General features: G+C 47.8%; 1 protein-coding gene across 2 annotated transcripts in view; it reads right to left on the reverse strand.

Moving 5' to 3' along the window:
* Positions 1 to 14,812: 14,812 nt before the first annotated feature.
* Positions 14,813 to 21,946, reverse strand: part of NRAS (NRAS proto-oncogene, GTPase) — a 138,873-nt gene continuing 131,739 nt past the window's right edge. For both annotated transcript variants that reach the window (XM_069238736.1, XM_069238735.1), the window contains exon 6: positions 14,813 to 15,598. The gene's annotated coding sequence lies outside the window, so the exon portion shown is untranslated. The remainder of the gene's footprint in view (positions 15,599 to 21,946) is intronic.

Raw genomic sequence — 21,946 nt, forward strand, 5'->3', positions numbered from 1 at the left:
CAGGGAACCCAGGCTAACCCACCACCCCAAAAACAACAGGGACCTGGGGGCAGTGGTAGTGGGCACACAGTCCAGGGGACGGAGGCCCAGGAACACAGGGGAACTGGGAGGGCTGCAGTGCGACAGGGGGCGGACAGGCCCAGGGAACCCACTCTCCACGAGGCCCTCTCCTCTCTCATGGAAGCCTACCACCACTCCCAGGAGACGATGGCAACGGTACTGGCCAAGTTTCAGGAGACCCAGCGCCTGCAGGAGGAACAGTACATGGGCTTCTGGGAGGAACTCAGAACCATCAATTTCACCCTGGGCACCATCGTAGGGGTGCTGAAGGAAGTACTCAACACCAGGAGGGACACTGTGGCACTACAAGGGGCCCCTGACACTAGCATGGACAATGAACTGCCCACCACCTCTGCCGGATCTAGTGAACAGGAGGCACTGCCACAGGACCACCACACCAGCACCCCACCCCCTGCAGAGGGAGAACCACCGTGCAAACAGTCCCTGAGATCCAGGAACAAGACAGAGAACGATGCCAAGACCCCCGCCAAGAAATGAGACCACCCTGATTATCATCCTACTGTCCCACTTTGTCACACTGTCCATCCTCAAACTGCCCCACCTCCACTTCCTATGCCCATTTGCGCAATGCACCTGTGAGACTAATAGACTGGACTCTGCCATGGACATTCCTCCGTCATCACCCCTCACCATTTTGCTACCCCCTCCAATTTTGAGCACTAAAATAAACACCCTTAAAGCACAAAACAATCTGGAGTCAGTCTGTGATTTCGGAATACTGTATTAGCAATTACTGTGGCAAAAAGCTCTTTCACTTGTAATGTCAACATACCTATGTCACAGAGCTCTGGTCCATGAGGAATCAAAGTAGATGTCACACTGTGGGACACAGATCTGTGAAATCGTAAGGGAAAGTGACAACTCCGTGACCATACACTGGGTGAAAACGACAGACAGTAGAGGGGTAGTAGTGTTTAAGTACATGTAGTAGGCGGGTTTGTATTCTTACCTGTGTTTCACTGGAAATATTGCTGGATCACTGAGTCCCTGTTGTCCATGTCTTCTTCTTCTGCTTCCTCGTCTTCACTGTCCACAGGCTCCACAGCTGCAACAACACTGCCATCTGGACCATCCTCCTGCAGAAAAGACACCTGTTGTCGCAAAGCCAAGTTGTAAAGCATACAGCAGGCCACGATGATCTGGCACACCTTCTTTGGTGAGTAGAATAGGGATCCACCTGTCATATGGAGGCACCTGAACTTGGCCTTCAGGATGCCGAAGGTCCGCTCGATCACCCTCCTAGTTCGCCCATGGGCCTCATTGTAGCGTTCCTCTGACCTGGTCCTGGGATTCCTCACTGGGGTCAGTAGCCATGACAGGTTGGGGTAACCAGAGTCAACTGCAAATGGCGAGGGACAACTGTTAGACACACACTAACCTGGAGGGATATCCCCACACCCAGACAACCATTCCCACTGACTAGCTTCCATGTGCTCACCTAATAGCCACACACGGTGCCTCTGGAGTGGACCCATCACATGAGGGATGCTGCTATTCCACAGGATATAGGCGTCATGCACTGAGCCTGGGAGATGTACTGGTCGGCCAAACATACCATCTGTACATTCATCGAATGATAACTCTTCCGGTTTCTGTACACCTGTTCACTCTTGTAGGGGGGGGACCAAAGCCACATGGGTCCCATCAATGGCACCTATGATGTTGGGGATATGTCCCAGGGCATAGAAGTCACCTTTCACTGTAGGCAAATCCTCCACCTGAGGGAAAACGATGTAGCTCCGCATGTGTTTCAGAAGTGCAGACAACACTCTGGACAACACGTTGGAAAACATGGGCTGGGACATCCCTGATGCTATGGCCACTGTTGTTTGGAATGACCCACTTGCAAGGAAATGGAGTACTGACAGCACCTGCACTTGAAGGGGGATTCCTGTGGGATGGCGGACAGCTGACATCAGGTCTGGCTCCAACTGTGTACACAGTTCCTGGATTGTGGCACGGTCAAGCCTGTATGTGATTATCACATGTCTTTCCTCCATTGTCGACAGGTCCACCAACGGTCGGTACACCGGAGGATGCCGCCATCGCCTCACATGTCCCAGCGGACGGTGCCTATGAAGGACAACAGCGAGCACAGAGTCAAACAACTCAGAGGTACGTACCCACAGCTTACACAGAACACCAATCATAATCTAAAAAGTGGCCTGTATGTGTGTTGAGTCTAGGCCTAGGTATGTGTGACGCATTTAAAAATGAAGCCATGTGGGCCCCTGAAATGGCGGCTGCCTGACCTCTAAAGTGGGACAATGGGACGTGAGGTAACTGCGCTGGCGTTGTACACCGTCGCGGTAGGCGGTCGAAGACCATGGCGCAATGCTGCAATGGTTAACATTGGACCCTATGGGTCCCAGGAGCCAATGACGATTTACGCCGGCGGTGATGGTACGCATCGCCCCGGACATGACCGCCATTTTCTATCTGTTCAATCACTCGATACCTGATCTTAAACAGGAGAGGACCTACAATGCAAGTGCTGCTGTGACCTCGGTCTGGAAGAGACAATGGCTTGTGCGACTGGGGAAAGGGCCCCTGCTTTCACATCGGAGGAGTTGGAGAAACTCATGGATGGGGTCCTCCCCCAGTACACGCTACTCTACGGTCCTCCAGACAAACAGGTAAGTACACTGGGAGCATGCTGTATGGGCTATGCCTGTGTGGAGAGGTGTGGATGTAAGAAGGAATGGAGAGTGCGGCGTGCATGAAATGACGGTGAGTGCATATGCCACATGGCAAGGGTAGGGATGGGGGCCAATCACTTTGACGGTGCAGTTGGTGATAACTTTCTCTTCCCCCTGTATAACTCATGTAGGTCAGCGCCCACCAGAAAAAATATATTTACCGTGCCATCGCCAAGGATGTCCGGACCCTGGGGGTCTACCACAGACAGAGCACCAACTGCCGGAAAAGATGGGAGGACATTCGCCGCTGGAGCAAGAAGACGGCGGAGGCTCAGCTGGGGATGGCCTCCCAACGTGGGAGGGGTGCCCATCGCACCATGACCCCCCCCCTGATGTTCAGGATCCTGGCGGTGGCGTACCCAGAGTTGGATGGGCGCTTGAGGGCATCACAGCAGTCACAAGGGGGTGAATACACTCTCATTCAGCTGAATTTGCACGCAGTGGAGGGGTCTGGGTGGGGGAGGTGGGATGTGGGTTTCCCTAGGCCAGGGCGTGTTCCGTAGGCAAGGTCCCTCCGTAAGGCAGTCCATGTGGCACCCCACCGCACCTCTGTAGAGTGCCAAGTACACCTAGCATGCCCCTGTGTCATCCATGTGTGCAGGTGTCGACCATAGCCTAGTAGGCCATTTCCTAGGAATTGAACAGGGGAGCCCAAGAGCGCGGCGTAGTGCAGGGGGCTTCTGTGTCTGTTGTGTCCGCCAATGGTAGCGGTAATGCATGCACTCAACATGTCTTTCTTCTGTCGTTCCCCCCCCCTTTTTTTTGGTCGCCCTGCAGTGGCACCGGAGCACGAGGGGGATGCATCCACCATGGCCATGGAGGGCCACACTACTGACTCGGACTTCACCAGTGGGACGGAGGGCGAGGAGAGCTCCACGGCGGGGACAGGAGCTGAGACCAGTGACACGGACTCATCCTCTGATGGGTGCTCCCTTGTGGTGGCGGCAACATCTGTGCCCCCCCCCCCCCATCTACAGGTACAGCCGCCACCCCCCCTTCCAGCACCGCCCCCCCAGCAGCCCCTCAGCCTTTGCCCCGTGCCCGCTCACCCGGGACGGTGGGCATCACCTTCACCCCAGGCACCTCAGGCCCTGCCCCAGTCACCCTTGCTGCCCTCAGTGAGGAGGCAATTGACCTCAGGTCCCTCACTGTTGGGCAGTCTACCATTTTGAATGCCATCCAGGGTGTAGAAAGGCAGTTGCAACAAGCAAATGCATTCCTAGAGGGCATTCATTCTCGTCAGGCGGCCCTTCAGCAAGCTTTTCAGACTGGCCTCAGCACTGATGGCAGCCATTGTCCCTATGTCTAGCCTCCCCCCTCCAACTTCCTCCACGCAGACCCAATCCCCTGTACCCCAGCCTATCCCAAGCACACCTCTAGACCAGCATGCACACACGTCAACACACAAGGGAAGCTCAGGCAAACATAAGCACCACACATCCCACATGCACTTACGCAAGCATCAGACACATGCAGACACACCAACATCCACTGCCTCCACTGTGTCCCCCTCCTCCTAGTCTCCCTCCTCCCTCCCAGTCTCATCTACACTCACACCTGCATACACTACCTCTACAGCCACTACTACCATCACCAGCACACCCACCACCACACCCCGCTCACGTGCAGTCACCATCCCCACTACCATTCACACGTCCCCTGTGTCCTCCCCGAGTGTGTCTGTGACGCCCCCTCCCAAGATACACAAACACAGGCACACACCCACTCAACAGCCATCCACCTCCAGACAGCCTCCAGGGCATGCACCTTTACCCAAAGTCAACAAACACCTCCTACAACCACAACCTCTTCCTCCACACCCAAACCCCCTCCAGCTACCCGCCCCAGTGTCTCCCAAAACCTTTTCCTGTCCAACCTTGACCTCTTTCCCACACCTCCCCCACCCCGTCCGTCTCCTAGGTACCGAACTAGCACCTCAGCCACAACATCTCCGGGACCAGTGGTGCCTGTAGTCACCAGAATCTGGAGTGTACTGGCCACCAGGGCAGCCAGTGTGGCACAGAGCCACAGCACAGACAGTCCCCCACCTGTGAAGCATCAGAAGTTGGCCAGTGCCTGGCGGGAGAGGGGGAAGACTCCAGCCACCAAAGCCGCTCCCAGGGGTCCAGGTGGGAGTGTGGAGTCAGCTGCGACACCTTCCAAGGTGGGGAAGGGGCACAAGAAACTCAGCAAGTCTGGGAAGAGCAGCACAGCGGAGAAGACCGCCATCATCCCCGCTGCCTAGGAGGCCACCGCCACCAGCCCTGCTGCCCAGGAGGCCACCGCCACCAGCCCTGCTGCCCAGGAGGCCAGCACCAGCCCTGCTGCCCAGGAAGCCACCACCACCAGCCCTGCTGCCCAGGAGGCCACAGCCAGCACCAGCCCTGCTGCCCAGGAGGCCACAGCCAGCACCAGCCCTGCTGCCCAGGAGGCCACCGCCAGCACCAGCCCTGCTGCCCAGGAAGCCACCGCCACCAGCCCTGCTGCCTAAGAGGCCACCACCAGCACCAGCCCTGCTGCCCAGGAGGCCACCGCCACCAGCCCAGCTGCCCAGGAGGCCAGCACCAGCCCAGCTGCCCAGGAGGCCAGCACCAGCCCTGCTGCCTAGGAGGCCACCGCCAGCACCAGCCCAGCTGCCCAGGAGGCCACCGCCACCATCCCAGCTGCCCAGGAGGCCACTGCCAGCACCAGCCCTGCTGCCCAGGAGGCCACCGCCAGGACAAGCCCCGCTGGGCCATGAAGGACCGCCAGCACAAGCCCCGCTGGGCCATGAAGGACCGCCAGCAGCTGAGTCACTGCAAAGGAGCCCGCCTCTCCAAGCATCGCTGAACAGGGTACCGCCGTCTCAAGCACCGCTGAACAGGGCACCGCGTCTCAAGCACCGCAGGCCCATGAGCGCCAAGGGCACTGACGCTACTGAGTCCGTCACGGGCAGGATGAAGCACTCTGGGCACCATGCCCCCTCCAGAACCAGTGGTGAGATCCATCCACTACCTATGTCCTTAGCAAGATGAAGCACTCTGGGCACCATGTCCCCTCCAGAACCAGTGGTGAGATCCATCCACTACCTCTGTCCTTAGCAGGATGAAGCACTCTGGGCACCATGCCCCCTCCAGAACCAGTGGTGAGATCCATCCACTACCTCTGTCCTTAGCAAGATGAAGCACTCTGGGCACCATGCCTCCTCCAGAACCAGTGGTGAGATCCATCCACTACCTCTGTCCTTAGCAGGATGAAGCACTCTGGGCACAATTCCCCCTCCAGAACCAGTGGCGACTGTTGTCCACTTGAGAAACTGTGGCTTTGCACTCCCCAGGATTGAACAGTGGGCAACCCACCCCCTGTATAGACTTGAGAGACTGTGGCTTTGCACTCCCCCGGATTGAACAGTGGGCAACCCACCCACTGTAGGGACTTGAGACTGTGGCGTTGCACTCCCCAGGATTGAACAGTAGGCATGTGGCCCCCTCGTGGATTTGGCATTGTGCACTCAACCGGCTGAGGTGCCCCCCCTTCCCTCCCCCTGAGGTGCCTGTTTTGTTGCTCTCTGATGCCCCTGCAGTGTTCTCTCCGTCATGGTCGGGGATCTTGTGTGGGCCTCGCCCATACCGTGTGGGCCCAGTGTTCCACGGACTTAATTGGAGCACTACCTGGACTACTATGCTTGGTGTATATTTTGTTAATGGTGTTTATATATATATATATATATATATATATATATATTTGCGTACTTGCTTTTAATATATTACAATGGTTACACTCATTTCCTTTGGTCTTTGCATTCTTCCGGGGGGGTTGGGGGGTGTAACTGTGATGTATCATGCTGTATTAGTGTGTGTGTTGTAGTGGGTGGGGGTGTTGCATGTGTGTGTGTCCCTGTTTTTTCCCTCCCCCCTCCCTTGTGTCTTAGGTGCAGTACTCACTGTGGTCTTCGCCGCCTGCGTTCGTGCTCCTGGTAGAGGAGCAGGAAGACTATCACAGGGAGAATTTTGAGTTCCGGATCCATGGTGTCCTCGTTCCTCGTGGGGTGTGTAGAGGCGAGCGTTTTCCCTTTGGAATCCTGTTTCCGCCATGTTTTTATCCGTGTTGAATCCGCCCCGGAAAAGGTGGCGGATTGGTAGGTTGTGATACTGTGGGCGGTACATTGTCTTCCACCTGTCTGTTGGCGGTGACCGCCGCGCTGTTTGTTTGTACTGCCATGACGGTCGGAGTGTTAAAGTGGCTGTCTTTGTTGGCGGCTTCCACCATGGTCGTAATTGCAAAATTTTTACCGCCGGCCTGTTGGCGGTCTTACCGTCGCTTTAACACCGACCGCCAGGGTTGTAATGACCACCTTAGTCTCTAGTTGACAGAGGTATGTACCCTGTCCAAGTAGAGACCACAATCCTAGTCAGGGTAAGTCACATACAAAACCTACATTAACCTGTGATCACCCTCTAGTTGCTTGGCACAGAGCAGACAAGCTTAACTTAAAAGGCAATGTGTAAAGTATTTTTGCAACACTAAAGTTACAGCAACACAGTGAAGACACCACAAAAAGATCCCACACCAGTTTATAAAGAATAAAGAATAGTTATACGAGTAAAACAAGACCAAAAAGAACTCAAGATTTGAATTTTTAAAGAATAGACTACAATGCAGTGCTTTAAGTCAACAGCTCTGAAAGGTTATTTGAGGTCGCACTAGACCGGAGGAAATCCAAAGTTCAGCCCGAACGTGATGGGTGGCAGGCCGGCTAGACAACCCACGAAGGGCCTGCTGAAACAGTACCTTGGATAGAGCAAGCGTTGGCATTGAAGATGCGACACATCAATTCCTATCCGCGCAGACGAGTAGTAGCACTGTCGCCAAGCTTCGCAGTCAGATCCCGTGTTGACGTTGCACCCTTTCTGATGCAGGCGATGCATCGTCGGTGAGCCGTGCAGCGATGTCCTCGGATCAGCGGTGTGTTGTTGTCGAACCTTGTTGAGTCCAGTGTCGTTGTCGAATCAGCACAGCGCCAGTGTGGAAGGGCAGTGCAGTGGTTCCGAGTAGCACAATGGCCTAGACGCATCTGTTTTTTATGGAAAGCAGCTGCAAAGTCTTTTCTCAAGGCCCAGGACTGGATTGGCACCTCTTGGCAGGGTAGGACTCACAGTGGCAGAGTCCTGTAGCTGGAGCAGAGTTGAGAGGAAGTGTTTGATGGCCCTGGGCTCCCAGCACAGGAGGCAAGGCAGCAAGCTATTGGAGTCAGATGATGTAGAGAACAAAGTCTGGTCCTTCTCACTCCCAGGCAAGAGGCAGCAGGCAGTAGGCCAACACAGCAATACAGTTGAGCAGAGTTGCAGTCCCTCCTGGCAGCACAGCAGTCCTTCTTCCTGAGAGAATGTCCTTCAGACCCAGAGGTATACTGATTCAGTGGGGTTTTGGGTCCAGTACTTGTACCCAATTGAGCCACTGAAGTGGGAGGACACTTCGGAAAAAAGGGTTTTGAATTGCACAAGGTCCCTGTCCTTCCTTCCCTGGCTCCAAACACTCTACATAGGGTTATGCAGCCCTTTGTATGGGGAGAGGTACAGCCCTATTCAGGTGGGTCGGCCTGGTGATGGGCCATCAGGATGCAAATGTCATACCACAGCTCCCTTCGCCTGTGACTGCATAGAGGGAGTACATAAAATCCCACTGTCACCCACCCCAGCTGTAAATTCACCATACGTTGTAATTTTAAATTGTGAGTCCAGAGACAACAAGCTCCAAATTTCTATATTTTCCAAATTAAAAGTTACACTTAGAGGTTGCTTTAAGGTAACCCCAATGTTAACCTGTGGGAGAGATAGGCCTTGCAGTAGTGAAAAATTAATGTAATATAGTTTTTCACTACCAGGACATGTTGAACCTAAATGTACATGTTCAGCTTCTTAAATGCACTGCACCCTTCCCTGGGGGCTAACCAGGGCCTACCATAGGGGTGGCATATGCAATAAAAAGGAAGGTTTGGGCTTGGCAATTGGGTACACTTGCCAGGTCAAAATGGCTGTTTAAAACTGCACACACAGGCTCTGCTGTGGCAGGCCTACAACATGTTTAAAGGGCTATTGTAGTGGGTCGCACAATCAGTGCCGCAGGCCTACTATTAACATTTGATTTACAGGGCCTGTGCACATATAGTGCACTTTACTGGGGACTTCCAAGTAAATTAAATATGTCAATGGTGGCCAAGCCAATGTTACCATATTTTAGGGAAAGAGCACAAGCACTTTAGCACTGGTAAAGTGTCCGGAGTCCTAAAGCCAACAAAACAAATTCAGTAAAAAGGGAAAGAGGAAGGCAAAAAGTTTGGGTGGTGACCTTTCAGAAAGGGCCATTTCCAACAGTTGTGAAGACTGAGAAATCCTACTAGGCAGGAGAGTACATTTACCTCGTCAGTGTATGGCTTGTGGCTTTGGCTCAACTGATTGTTGCTTGAAGTGTACAACTACTGTCATAGGCAGACGGCAAAAGGCTTCTATTATCTTACCAAGAAAACTCAGATTCAGCCTTGATTAAGTTTAAAGAATGCCTCAAGGGAGTTGCCGGCTGGATGAATGAACATTTTCTAAAGCTGATAAAACTGAGGTTCTTTTCCTGGGTACAAGCTTTCCTCCACCCCCTAACATACAATGACCTGAGTAACTAGGATCTCCACCAGCCACAGCCGACCGTGCAAGAAACTTCGGAGTCATGTTTGATTGAGTCTTTCTTTCCTCACACAAATTAAAACAGGTGTCTTCGGTTTGTTTAGCCAAACTGAGACTTCTAAGCAAAGTGTTGCATCTGATCCCAGAACAGATGTGAATGATATAGGTCGACATGTTGGTCACCTCCCGGTTGAACTATGCAGATAATCTATACCTAGGATGCCATGATTTTTTAATTCACAGACTGCAGACCGTGCAGAATGAAACAGCAAGGATTAACCAAAGAGTCCTGTAGATACAGGCCATATCTCCTCACTTGAAGCAACTACATTGGCTACCTGTGATAAATCAGATCAAGTTCAAGACTCTACCACTAGCTTTTAGAGCTTTTCCTGGACAAGGCACACATATCTGCAAAAAACGACAGCGCCCATTTCAACATTGTAGAGAGCTCAGATCTAACCATCTGCTACTACTTCATGTCCCAAATGTTGTGAGGACAAGGCAAGGAGGAAGATCTTTCACAATTTTAACAGCTAGGCTGTGGAACTCTCTCCCAATAAATTTTTGAAGAGCTGCATCCTTTTACATTTTTAAGAAAGAATTAAAAACTTTTCTCTTTGAGAAAAGATAACCCGCTTCATGAATCTGCATTGGATGTACTGGCTGCCAACTGTCCACTTGAGCGCCGGGATGCTTCATTGGAAGCATCTGTGCACTATTCAAATGAATGATTGATTGGTCCCTTCTGAATTAGTGGCTGGCAACCCATGAGGTGAGCGCATGGACTGTGGAAGTGTAGCACCTGCCTAGAACCCCATCAGATCGTGCACCAGTGAAACTACTGGTGTAGATACCTACACATAGCCCCACACAGTTTACATGGAAGTTTCATGCCACTGCACTGTTAGAAGAAGTGTTCAGAGAGGGGCTGCAAACAGCCATTATCGAACATACTGACAAAAATGTGGGGTCTGTGGAGGGGCAGGTACACTATGGGAGGCATTTAATTAACAATCAGGGGGTTTTCATAGGCACACCAGCAGACGTTTGACAGGACATACGTCAGCAACTACATCCCATAGAGAACAAGCCGTGGATACTGGAATACGATTACAAGGCGACACCCTCCCCAAGTACTCTTGCTGCCATTAGAGACCAAATCACAAACTACATTGAAATGGCTGAGCGTGAACTATGACACCGCTCGCACCGCCATGCGGCGAGGGCATATGGGAATGCAGTCGTCTGGGACGCAATTTGGCCAATAAATTGAAGACAAAATGGAAACACACTCACATTGTCAAAATCCCTGATCCCAGGAGAAAGGACGGCTATGACACGCCGGCCATCTTGTATGCTTTTTCTGATTTTTACACACATCTATATGCCACCCGAGGATCAGCTACAGAGGCAGAGATTGCTGAATACTTGACCCATGTGGCCCTGGAATAGCTGTCCTTGGCATAGCTGGACTACGTAGTGCATATTACATTAGAGGAAGTAAAGGCCACTATATGCTTGCTCCCCAATGGGAAAGCACCAGGTCTTGATGGCCTAACAGGCAAATTCTATAAGGAATCAGCAGCCCTCCTGGTGCTACATCTGCACGCAATATATGTAGAGGCCTGTGCTAAATAGATACTGCCAGCATCCCTCAAGGAAGCCTTAATCATTGTCTTATTAGAACCTGGTAAACAGCCTGAGCACTGCACATATTACAGGCTGCTTTCGCCGATTAATATTGATGCCTAAAATACTAGCCTCTAGACTTCAGCCATTGATGACAAAGCTGGTCCTGCCAGATTAATCAGGTTTCATACCCACCCGCTCCACAACACAACCTGCGAACCCTTTTCGCACTACTCCACCCGCTCGACCCAGCTCTATTAGATGCTGCCAAAGCCTTTGAATCCATTGAGTGGCCATTGATGTTCACAATATTATATTGCATGGGAATGCTCAAATCCTTTTTCAGCTGGATACATCTATTATATACCAACCCAATATCCTGGGTGAGTATTAATGGTAACACATCAAAGGTGCTGCATATACATAGGGGCACATGTAAGGAATGCCCATTGTCCCCAATATTATTTGCGCTCACTCTCGAGCCCCTGGCATGCATGATGTGGCAGCGGCATGCAGCTTCTTTATGCAGATGACATGGTGTTATATGTCCATTGCCCCACATTACATTTAGCACTGATAATTTGGCAATATAGTTGCTCTGAACGTCACTCCGGATTAAGTATTAATTGGTCAAAGTTGGTTGTAATCCCCCCCTGACACAGAATACATGACCACACCCACTAGACTATCCTCTGAAATGGTGCTTGGACCCTGTTAAATCTTTTGGGATTTGAGTACATAGGGATCCAGAGCTGGTTAGTCAAGATAATTCTGGGAGAGCGGTCTTTAAGTTGGAGGAACAAATTGCTGGATGGTCCAGATTGCCCCTGTCACTGGTGGACAGAGTGGTGATCATGAAAATGATTGTGCGCCCAAGATTTCTGTAACTCTTCATTAATACACCAATAGTATTGCCACAACACTTCTTCAAAATGGTTCAATCACACATGACGCTAGCATTGGCAGGGAAGCAACCTAGGATTACCTTACAGGTACTGACACTTCCATATTCACAAGGGAGATTTAATGCACCAGATTTACATTTAGATTACTTGTGTGCCCGGGCAGTTTGCACATTATTGGTATCACCCCCACGCATGTACACCACATCTGGTGGTAGAGACGGGTGATGCCCACCCCATATCAGGGATGTACCCTGTTCCACTTACATTTCAAAGGACATCCCTCCAGCGTGCGCGCACACACACACACACACACACACACACACTGGATCTTGACACTAGTCTTTTTCACCCCAGAGCCGCCTTGGCAGGAGAAGGGAAGAACTTACTAGAATCCGATATTTGGATAGCCACTTTTGCCCCCTCCACACTTTGAAGGCTGCCATATAAATGCTGGCCCCTCTGAACATCTCTTCAGTATACGCGTGGACCTATGGAAGAATTAGGAAGGACTGCCTTGCAACACAAAAGACTGTTCTGCTGCTTGAGGCTTGCCTTGTTTCCCAGAGGACTTCCCAGCCTCTCCACGTCTATCTTGTTCCCCATGGGATTGCCCTGCTGCTTGAGACTGGTCTTATTGCTTGAAAGAGAAGTGGACCATCTCCTTGAACCCAGGACTAAGGCAGTGACTCCAAGGGGTAGCTGGCTGGCCTCCTGTCTAAGATAAAGTGACATAAGCTCCAGAGACCTACAACCGTAAACTCTGCTGGACTGAGTCCTGTCCCCCGGGTGATGCCCCACAGGTCTTGGGCACTTGGAAGTGATGATAGAAGTATTGCTCCTGAATAACCAAAATGTTCACCAGAAAGTGCCATAAGAACGAAAAGAAGACCAGGACCTACCTGACAGCCGATCCGCTCAAGGTACATCACCATCAGCCTCACTTTGCTGTAGCTCTTACTACCCTCTTTTCTGCAGTAACAAATTCTGTTCAGCGGACCTCTGAGTGATGGTATCGGGCCTTGTGGAGCCCTCTTCGGCTATAGCTTGCAACTCTGTTCATCTAGAGGTTTTTGATTTCCAAAATGTTGTCCAAGTCTGAAGGTAAAAATCTTCACTAGGCTCAACAGCAACAGATTCCCCACTGCTGCGACTAATGACTTTCTCATTGTGGAAATCCAGCTTCTCAAGCTTGAGATTTTTTCCGTTATGATCAATGGCTTCACCAAGACTTTATCCAGAGCTACCTGGAGGTGACAACTACTCCTCGGCCAAAGCCTGCTGCTTTGCCCTGCTAAACTCGGCCTTCTTCTGGACCTTTCTTCAGATCTTTTTTCCAACTCTGAAGGTAAGCCGAAACTGGCACCAATCCACTTCATGGTTACGACCTGCGGTCAGCCTTAATTATTGACTTTGTTCGGGTCTCACACAACAGATACCCATGCGGTTGGTGCTCTGATCTTTTAGGTGCTAGAGTTCACTTAAAACTTTAGAAGTCTGTAACTTTGGCTCTACTTGATTGGATTTAATTTCTATTGATGTAATTTCATTTATAAATTTCTCCATTGTTTTAAATTGTTGTGGGATTTTTCTTGTGTTTTGTTTTCTCTTTATTACTGTTTGTGCGCTGCATAAATACTTTTCACACTGCCTCTAAGTTAACCCTGACTGTTTCTGTGCTAAGCTACCAAAGAGTTAAGCACAGGTTAATTTAGAGATTTTTGTGGTTCTCTCTGAAAAGGATTGTGGTTGTTGCTTGAGTAGCGTTCCCAAAGATTATCAGGGTCTTTCAACTGTGGCAGGCCCAGCACCGGCTCACTCAGACAGACATGGAGAGTGTGGAGAGAGGCAGCCAGTGAAAGACAGCAATTCTGTGCTCACATTGGGCCTCATTCAGAGTTCCCATTATCTCAGCAGGGTGATATTGGGGTCAGTTTTAACAATGTCGGCTAGCTAGAATAGCCTGTGAGATAACTGGGAATACAAGTTTCCACGCGGAATGAGGAATAACATGCAGACACAGCAATACTGGTTCCAATCCCTAATGTTTTCCCCATTCTGGGGAAAATAACAGGCCCTAATTTGAAAACAATTACCACCTTCTAAGAGCAAGTAGTAAATGTTGCAGGGGCTTTTTTGGGTCACTGGGGGAAGAGAGGAATATCTTGGGACAGAAGGAGTCCAGAGATACTTTCACTTCACTTAAGGAGGCGTTTTTCTGCTTCCCTCTAGCTGAAGTAAGGAGAATACAGGAGCTGGCCACAGTTGCTTTATGCAATCCTCATACCTCCTCAGAGGTCTCCCAGTCCGGAGTTTCAGCATCACATAATTCCAGACTTGAAAACACCAGAAAACATGTAGTACAGGCGTAACTGTTGGTGAGCACACACATGCTAAACTATGAACCTCAGTACAAAACTTACGGTAATCCAGAATCTGCCATAAACATGTGGACATGCGTTTGCAGTTACATCAGGATTACAGTATGGGTAAAACCACCACACTGCTCAGCAGCATGGGTCACAGGAATCTGCCTGTAAACACCTGGTAAAATGTGCATTGAAAAAGTGTCCAAAATGTGGGAAAAACATGCAGAAATCGATGAGTAAAACATGGATTCCTCCAGTTATTCTTCACTCCTCAAGGCAAGTGTGGAATACTACTTAGTGTAATACTGCAGCCTAAATTAAAATACCCTTCTGCATCAGTCATTCTGTGTGGCAGTACCACAGTGGTGGTTTTACTACAATGTACACGTTTAACAGCAATATTTTCAGATAGTTCATATTTTAACACTGAGAACAGGTAGTTACAATTACATTTAAAAGAAGGAACTAAAACGTTTTAAAAAAGAATCTTTATCATTTGTGCTACTTTACAACTTGACAAAAACACATCTTTTTCTATATTTGTCAAACCAAAGTGAGCATGGACACCAAAGTTATTCCAGGGATTTTAGGCACAGTTTGATGGACTTCAACATTGGTCCAATTACACATTTATGCATTCTTTTGTGTCACAGGTTTGTGTAAAATACTTTCCGGTCAGAAAATACCATTACTGTAAACATGAATATGGAACGCATAAAACAATGAAAGTCAACACCTATAGAAAGTGGCTTGGGATCCAGATTCACAGAGCGCTTTATTGCCTACATTCTGATTTTTGTTTTTTTTTAAATTGTAAACGATTCCCTCACAGTCAATTTGATGTGTGCCTTTTAATTGGCCTACTGGGTATTCTATGTTGAGCCTCTACAAATACATAATTTAGTTGTTATCTTTCATCCACCTGTTCTTATGAATTTGCACATGAAATTCTAGATATTATAGGAAAACAAAGAAATATACGGAATGATCATCAGGGCAGAGTCCTGGGGCGACATCTTGCACGGTGAAATAGAAAAAATAGAACTGAATAATCTCAGCAATAGAAGAAATTAAAGAAAAATACTCTATGTGAGAATTCTGACAAGTATTCTTTCATTCAGGACAGGTGATCAGATTTCATGGACGCTAGTCTTCAGCATTGATGACAACAGGGAATCACTCGATACTAGGAGGACAACTGTAAGAGACGTTCCCAGCTGCAGTGAAGTTCTTCCATTAGCATTAAACCTTAAAATGGGCTGAAAAAAACAAAGCACACTTCTGTGAGTAAGCACAATACACCAACATTGAATATTACGACGATTATAAACACCTTGCCTATTTTCTGCTTATTCTTAGCTAACTCTTCAATTAAAAATTAAGCACAGCATGACATACATGGTCTAATTTATACGACCCCCCATTTCCTCTGGCAAAAATAAACAAAATAAAGGATTGGGCGTCCTAATGCTGCAAGAACAAATTCTTCGCCTGATCTTCCTGAATTTTAGTGCATGACTAAAACACGAGGTAGCACGACCAACACATGAGGTAGTCTCTATGTATATTTACATTTATAGCTTTTCTACATGAACTCCAGAAATGGAAGGTAAATTATTTTTTATATATTTGTATATGTTGACAAAGTCACAGTTTTTGTTAAAAAGCGTTTTTTTTATTGGCTTACAATTTTACTACTGTTTGATAGATCTGCACAAAATTTGGCAATTACCAGACGAACCTGGACGTCTCAGCATGTCAGGTTTTGTGCAGATGCAGCCACAGGGAAAAAGTTACAGGTAACTGAACGGAATAATACCAAACGTTACAAGAAACTAGAACTTTGCTTAGGACATGTTTTTTGGTATAAATCAATCCAATAGTTATTGAAATAGCTGTTTAACCAAATGGTATTGTAAGGGCTCGAGAGATTAACGGAATTGTATATCTTGATAGTTGTTTTGAGGACTGCTTAGGGACTTAAGTTTGAAAGATAATGGAATCTGATTAGCTTAGGAAAATCGTTTTCCTTTGTACAATGCAGGGTACGCAAACCCTCAGAGGGTAATATATGATTGGCTAACAGCAACTGAAACATTTTGTGTGAAAATCATTACAGGATGCCATGTTTTCTTACTAGGGGAACGAGGGACTGAAGGGGGAGTGGGAACATCTTCTGATCCCAAAATGGATGACTGAAGTATTATGAGAGGCCACCTTGAGGGGCAGATACAACATCAAAAATTAAAAAGGTCCTGATTTTGCATTATAAGTTAAAGACCTGCATTGTCTTTTTTTTAAAACAAACAAAAAGTAAATATTTCACTATGGCATGAGGCTAGTGCAGGGGGGCCTGACTGCAAGTGAGGTCCTGTGCCCAGAGACCATTTTAGAATGCCAAAAGCCACGCACAACTAGATCAGTGGCTGGAGGACTCGCAAAGGACCTGGCCTTTGGCTAGGCTCTGAATGGCCATACAGATGTACGCAGCTGATTTAGTTCAGAAGGTGGATAGAACAATGCTAGGTCAAAGTACTGCGCACCTCTAAAGTCTGTGCAGCAGCTAATAAGCATCTGGGGCAACCTACTCATACTCAAAGGGCGGCCCCTGGTCAACAGCAACACTGGGCTGCTGTTTACTCAACTCAGCACTATGATCAAAACGATGTTAAATAAACAGGCAGGCCTTCATTTAAACTTTACTTGAAGGTAAAGAAAGGAAGTAAATAAGTTGTCATGCACTTTGGGAACACCTTGATTTTTAAAGACATAGTACAGCAAAAGTTTAAAACTATGATACGGTCTCTTCAAAAAAATAAAAAAGTGTATTAAATTAACATGCAGAGACATTTCACCTTAGTACAGCAGGTTATATCAGTGCATCAAGCAGTATTTTCTTGTTGATAGTTCTCAAACATAGATTCAGAAACATTCATTCTCCCTCAACCACCCTCCAAAAAATGGCAATAGTGAACTAAGTGGCAAGTCAGTTGTTATGTGCTGTCTTTGGGTGACCTGGGTTCTTTTCAAACATGAACAACAATATTGTTTATTAAATGAAACACAGGACAAGGTTTTGTACATCGCAAATCCTGAAGTCTTGTATTCTGAGGTTCTTTTACATGCAATAATGAAGAAAAAGGAGGGAAAGGGAAATAAAACAATTGCCTAGGATCACACAATTTGCTAAAGTGAGGAAGCCAGGATTAATCCCAGGTTTTCTGGTTCCACATTGTGCAATTTAGCCACTAGATGTATAAGCTTCGCTTCCTCTACACCCACCATACTTTCACTCCCGCCCCCACTCTGCTAGCATCAATACGTCCCTCAGACACATCACAAACCAAACTTTTGTTGGCCCTGGGAAAATGTTTGCAAGTACCCATAATCTAGGGGTTAAGGGCTGAGCCAAGCCAAAGCCCCAGCACTATGGTGTACACTGGTGACTTCACATACCTCACCACTGACATCATGTATGTATATATATATATATATATATATATACACAAGCAAGCGGAAATTTTTGTGGGCCAAAGAAACACGTTATTTCAAGCAAAGTGTAGTGAGAAACACAGATGCAATGATCTATGACTATAGTACAAAGTCCAAATCCTCTGTTTTTCCATAACAGAATAGCATCTTCTGGACCAGTATACTTTTCTAGACGTTTACTGCATAACAAGCAAGGAGACTGGGCTCTGAGACTGCTTAAGTACCTTTGGGCTTCATGTACGAATCCCTAGTCACAAACTTGGATGTGCAAATTCCATAAGGAATATTTTGCAAACAACAATTAATGCAATTTGCGACACAACCTGTGTACAACTATTTGGCATCATAAATTGGCCATCCGCAGGTGTTTATTATGCTTGTTTGTTTTATAAAGTGCATCTATCACCCCATTGGTATATCATGGTACTAATACATGTCATAAACCTCCAGATACTATTTGGATTCACTTCAATTAGGCCGAAGAAAAAAACAGGGTGGGGGAAGAAATCACAAAATGACTTGCGTAATGATTATCAATTAGGAAGGCAGCATTTTGCGCCTGTGTTAATGGCTTCAAATGCAGTCAGTGGCCTGCATGGAACAGCAGGCCACCGCCCCTGCATGTGCATTACTAAAAGGAAAATATATATATGTTTAAAGCAGCCCACGTTCACTGAAGATAAAGGTGCTGCTTTAAAAACATTCTATTTTAAAACACATCGGGGAAGCAGGCAATGGTTCTCTTAAGCAATACCCGGCCTCACAAGACCATGCAACACAACTCCCAAAAGGCAAGCTATCTAATGGGACAATTTTGCCTTTGAAAATTAATTACTGTACCGACTTGAGGGGTGGTAACTTTTCAGCGGTTTGCATCTGCAATTTAGTGCCTCCCAATGAGGAAAATCTATTTTAAGCCCCCTCCCTCCTTGAAATTCAGAAAAAAATGAAAACCCTTTTTTTTAGACCATTTTTTTTTACTCGTAAAAGTGGTTTTGTACTTTGTAAAAAGTCTATAAGTTAAAAGACAAATGTCTTTTTGACATCCAAAGCAACCATGATCAAAATGGAAACAAATGGCTTCCTAGACGCCTGGTAAAGGTACATGCTACAGGTAGGGATTACCCATAGGTTTTTGTACTGCATAGAACCTACAGAAGGATAGCTTATTTACTTGTTAGACAAGGAGGTGGGGGAGGGGGATACATGAGGTAGATAAGGGTAAATAAACTTCATGATCCAGTTCTTCCATGTCCTATTAGTGCGTAGTACTGACCTCCCTTCCTGGTCAACTAAATCAGCTAAGATGGGAGCAGCCTTCTGCTGTGTTCGACTTCTGCTGCTCTTTGGACCCCATTCTGGCTCCTTTCCCCCTTGTTGCAACTTCTTCTGAAGTCCAGTGCAGGTTCATTTCCGTCCACTTCTGGAATATCAAGAATTTTATTGGCTTTAGCAGGCTAATTATTATCCAGGTTGGGTGAGAGGGATGAAATAACGAGAAGGGTCAGTGATGTCCACATGGGTTTGGAATGCGAGGGTTAGTGGCAATGCTAATTTTGCAGAGATGTCTGCTGTGCATTACCAGCACCTCTAAACATCCGCCCAGACCAGTAACGTTAAAAGGGTGAACGATTTTCTTACAGATATATCACACCCCAAGCTCAAGGATACTGAAAAGACGCACATATCAACTGTGGAAATAGAAGAGGCCATTAGGGCTCTACAATCAGGTAAGACCCTAGGACCCAATGGGTTACCTATCGAGCTATACAAGTGTCTAGCGGGTAGGGTTTCTGCCCACCTCCTGGCAATATATGTTGCAGCAAAGGAGGAGGGCTGCATGACAAGAAAACTCCGGATGGCCATGATTACAGCTATACATAAGGCAGGTCACCCCCCGGATCTATGTTCCTCCTATAGGCCGATCTCTCTCCTGAATGCTGAGCTTAAAGTTCTTGTCAAGGTATTGGCAACTAGACTGACCGGGGTATAACTGCACTTGTACCCCCAGACCAGTCCAGCTCTTTCCCTGGCTAAAGTCCTAGATCGAACCCAAGATGTCTGATTAGCTGTATGGCCCGCATCAACTATTCTACTGAACCAGCTGTATGGTTATCGTTGGATGCATTCAATGACTGACTCCCTTAAGTGACCTTGCTTGTACCTGGTGTTTGAATTGATGAATATAGGGCCTAACTATATGGCGTGGCTGAAACCACTATCAGGACACCCGCATTTGTTCCAGTCAATGGTGAATATTCTACAATCTTTCCTCTCTATAGAGGCAACAGACAGAGTTGTCCATTGTCACCTATGCTGTTTTCACGTGCTGGGTGACCCACTGGTCAGGGGTCTGAGATGGGATAGAGCATGGGGGGATAGAATATCCTTGTACGTCAACAATACCCTACTGTACGTGTCTGCTCCTGAGTTCTCTATCAACAGACTAATGCATATAATACAAATATTTGGGAGATGCAGCGGTTTTCGCATTAATTGGTCAAAATCGGTTCTTTACCGTTACTGAAATGGGAGCAGAGGACACCGGAATGGGTTAATTTACAGATATGTCCAGGGGGCTTTTGATACTTGGGAGCCCAGATCCCTCGGTCATCAGGGACTTTCTCAGGGATAACCTCTACAGTATCCTCAAGAACTTCAGAAATGAGTTGTTGACTGCCAGACAACGCCAGCTCATTTCAGCCACTTTGGAATTCAGGGACTCCACTAGGAATCTGGCAATCAGAAAGATGCTCTTTTGCTTCAGCAAAGAGCCCCACTCCGTCCTGCATGTTGCAGTGCCACATGGCAGTAGTATTGTCACCTGCACCAGCTTCCCCTTGACAGATGGTAGGAAGGCATTTAGGGCCAAGCAGATTGCTCGCAGCTCTATCAGATCAATATGGAGTTCGCTTTCTATGGAGACCAGAGACATCTGATCTCCACCTTGCCTAGGTGCATCCTCCCCCAAGACCCACAAGTCACCACTATGAGCTCTCAGTGGTTGAAAGAGTGGCCAGTGGCAGGTCAGGTGGGTGTCTGTCAGCAACCACTTAAACTTCTGAGCAGTCTACTGCAACATCAGCAGGGTGTCATGATGTTGAACACACTGGGACCCGAGGTTCCACTGAAGGCCCCTCATGTGCCATCTAGTGTAAGGGATCAGGAGCACAAATGAGACCAGGAGACTGCGAAGCCTGAGAGCCATCCTCATAAATAAACATCAGGTATATATTGTGAATATGCCAGCCTCACTGCAGTGAGGGGACAGCCTTAAACGTCACTGTGTCTAGTAGTTCACAAATGAACGGAATCCTCTGCAAAGGGCTCAAGCGTGTTTTCAGCTGGTTAATCGAGAACTGCAATTAGGTCAAGATGTTGGACGTCGCATGGAAGTGGTCCATGATTGACAGTGATTAGCCCGCCTTTAGCAGCCACCTGATCTCTGAAGATAGGACACAGTCCAATCTTCTGGGTCCAAAGAAGACAAAATCTGAGCCAACCTGAGCTTCTTGAATTTGACCTTCCATAGGAAGTCATTCAGTGGTTAAAGACTATGATATGGCTGAGGCTCCCATCCTTTTTCAGGATAAGGAACTAGTATGAACAGCATTTGTTGCCTTCTCAAAGCCTAGTTACTTGTTAGATGGCACCCTTGGAGAGTAAAATATATACCTCCTGAATGAGGATTGTCAAGTGCTTGTCCAACATGCATGCTGGTGTGGAAGCCAGATTTGGGGTGGTGTGGTTGAGGGGTGTAAAGGGAGGATAGGGCTTAGCCCCTTTGAAGGATCCGTAAGAACGATTTGTCTGACAACTGATCTCCATCAAAGGGAGAAATGTTGAATCCTTCCCTTATTGGCCTGTCATGAGCCACTGAAGAGAAGCTTGATCTTGTAGTATGACTTCAGTCAAGCTCAGACCAATGTTGGTAACAGGTCTTCTATCGGTGCTGGTGAAGTCCGTATTGGACCTGGTTTAATGAAAACTAGCATGTGTCTAAAGGCCGGTGTGAAGTCTGTACCAACTTGGGAGGGGGGAGGCATATCTGCTGGTGGCAATCTGATTGGAGTTCCGTGGGGCCCAAAGGCACACCAGAAGAGTTTGAATATTAT

Source organism: Pleurodeles waltl, chromosome 6 (genome assembly GCF_031143425.1).
Source record: "Pleurodeles waltl isolate 20211129_DDA chromosome 6, aPleWal1.hap1.20221129, whole genome shotgun sequence".
Classification (NCBI taxonomy): domain Eukaryota; kingdom Metazoa; phylum Chordata; class Amphibia; order Caudata; family Salamandridae; genus Pleurodeles; species Pleurodeles waltl.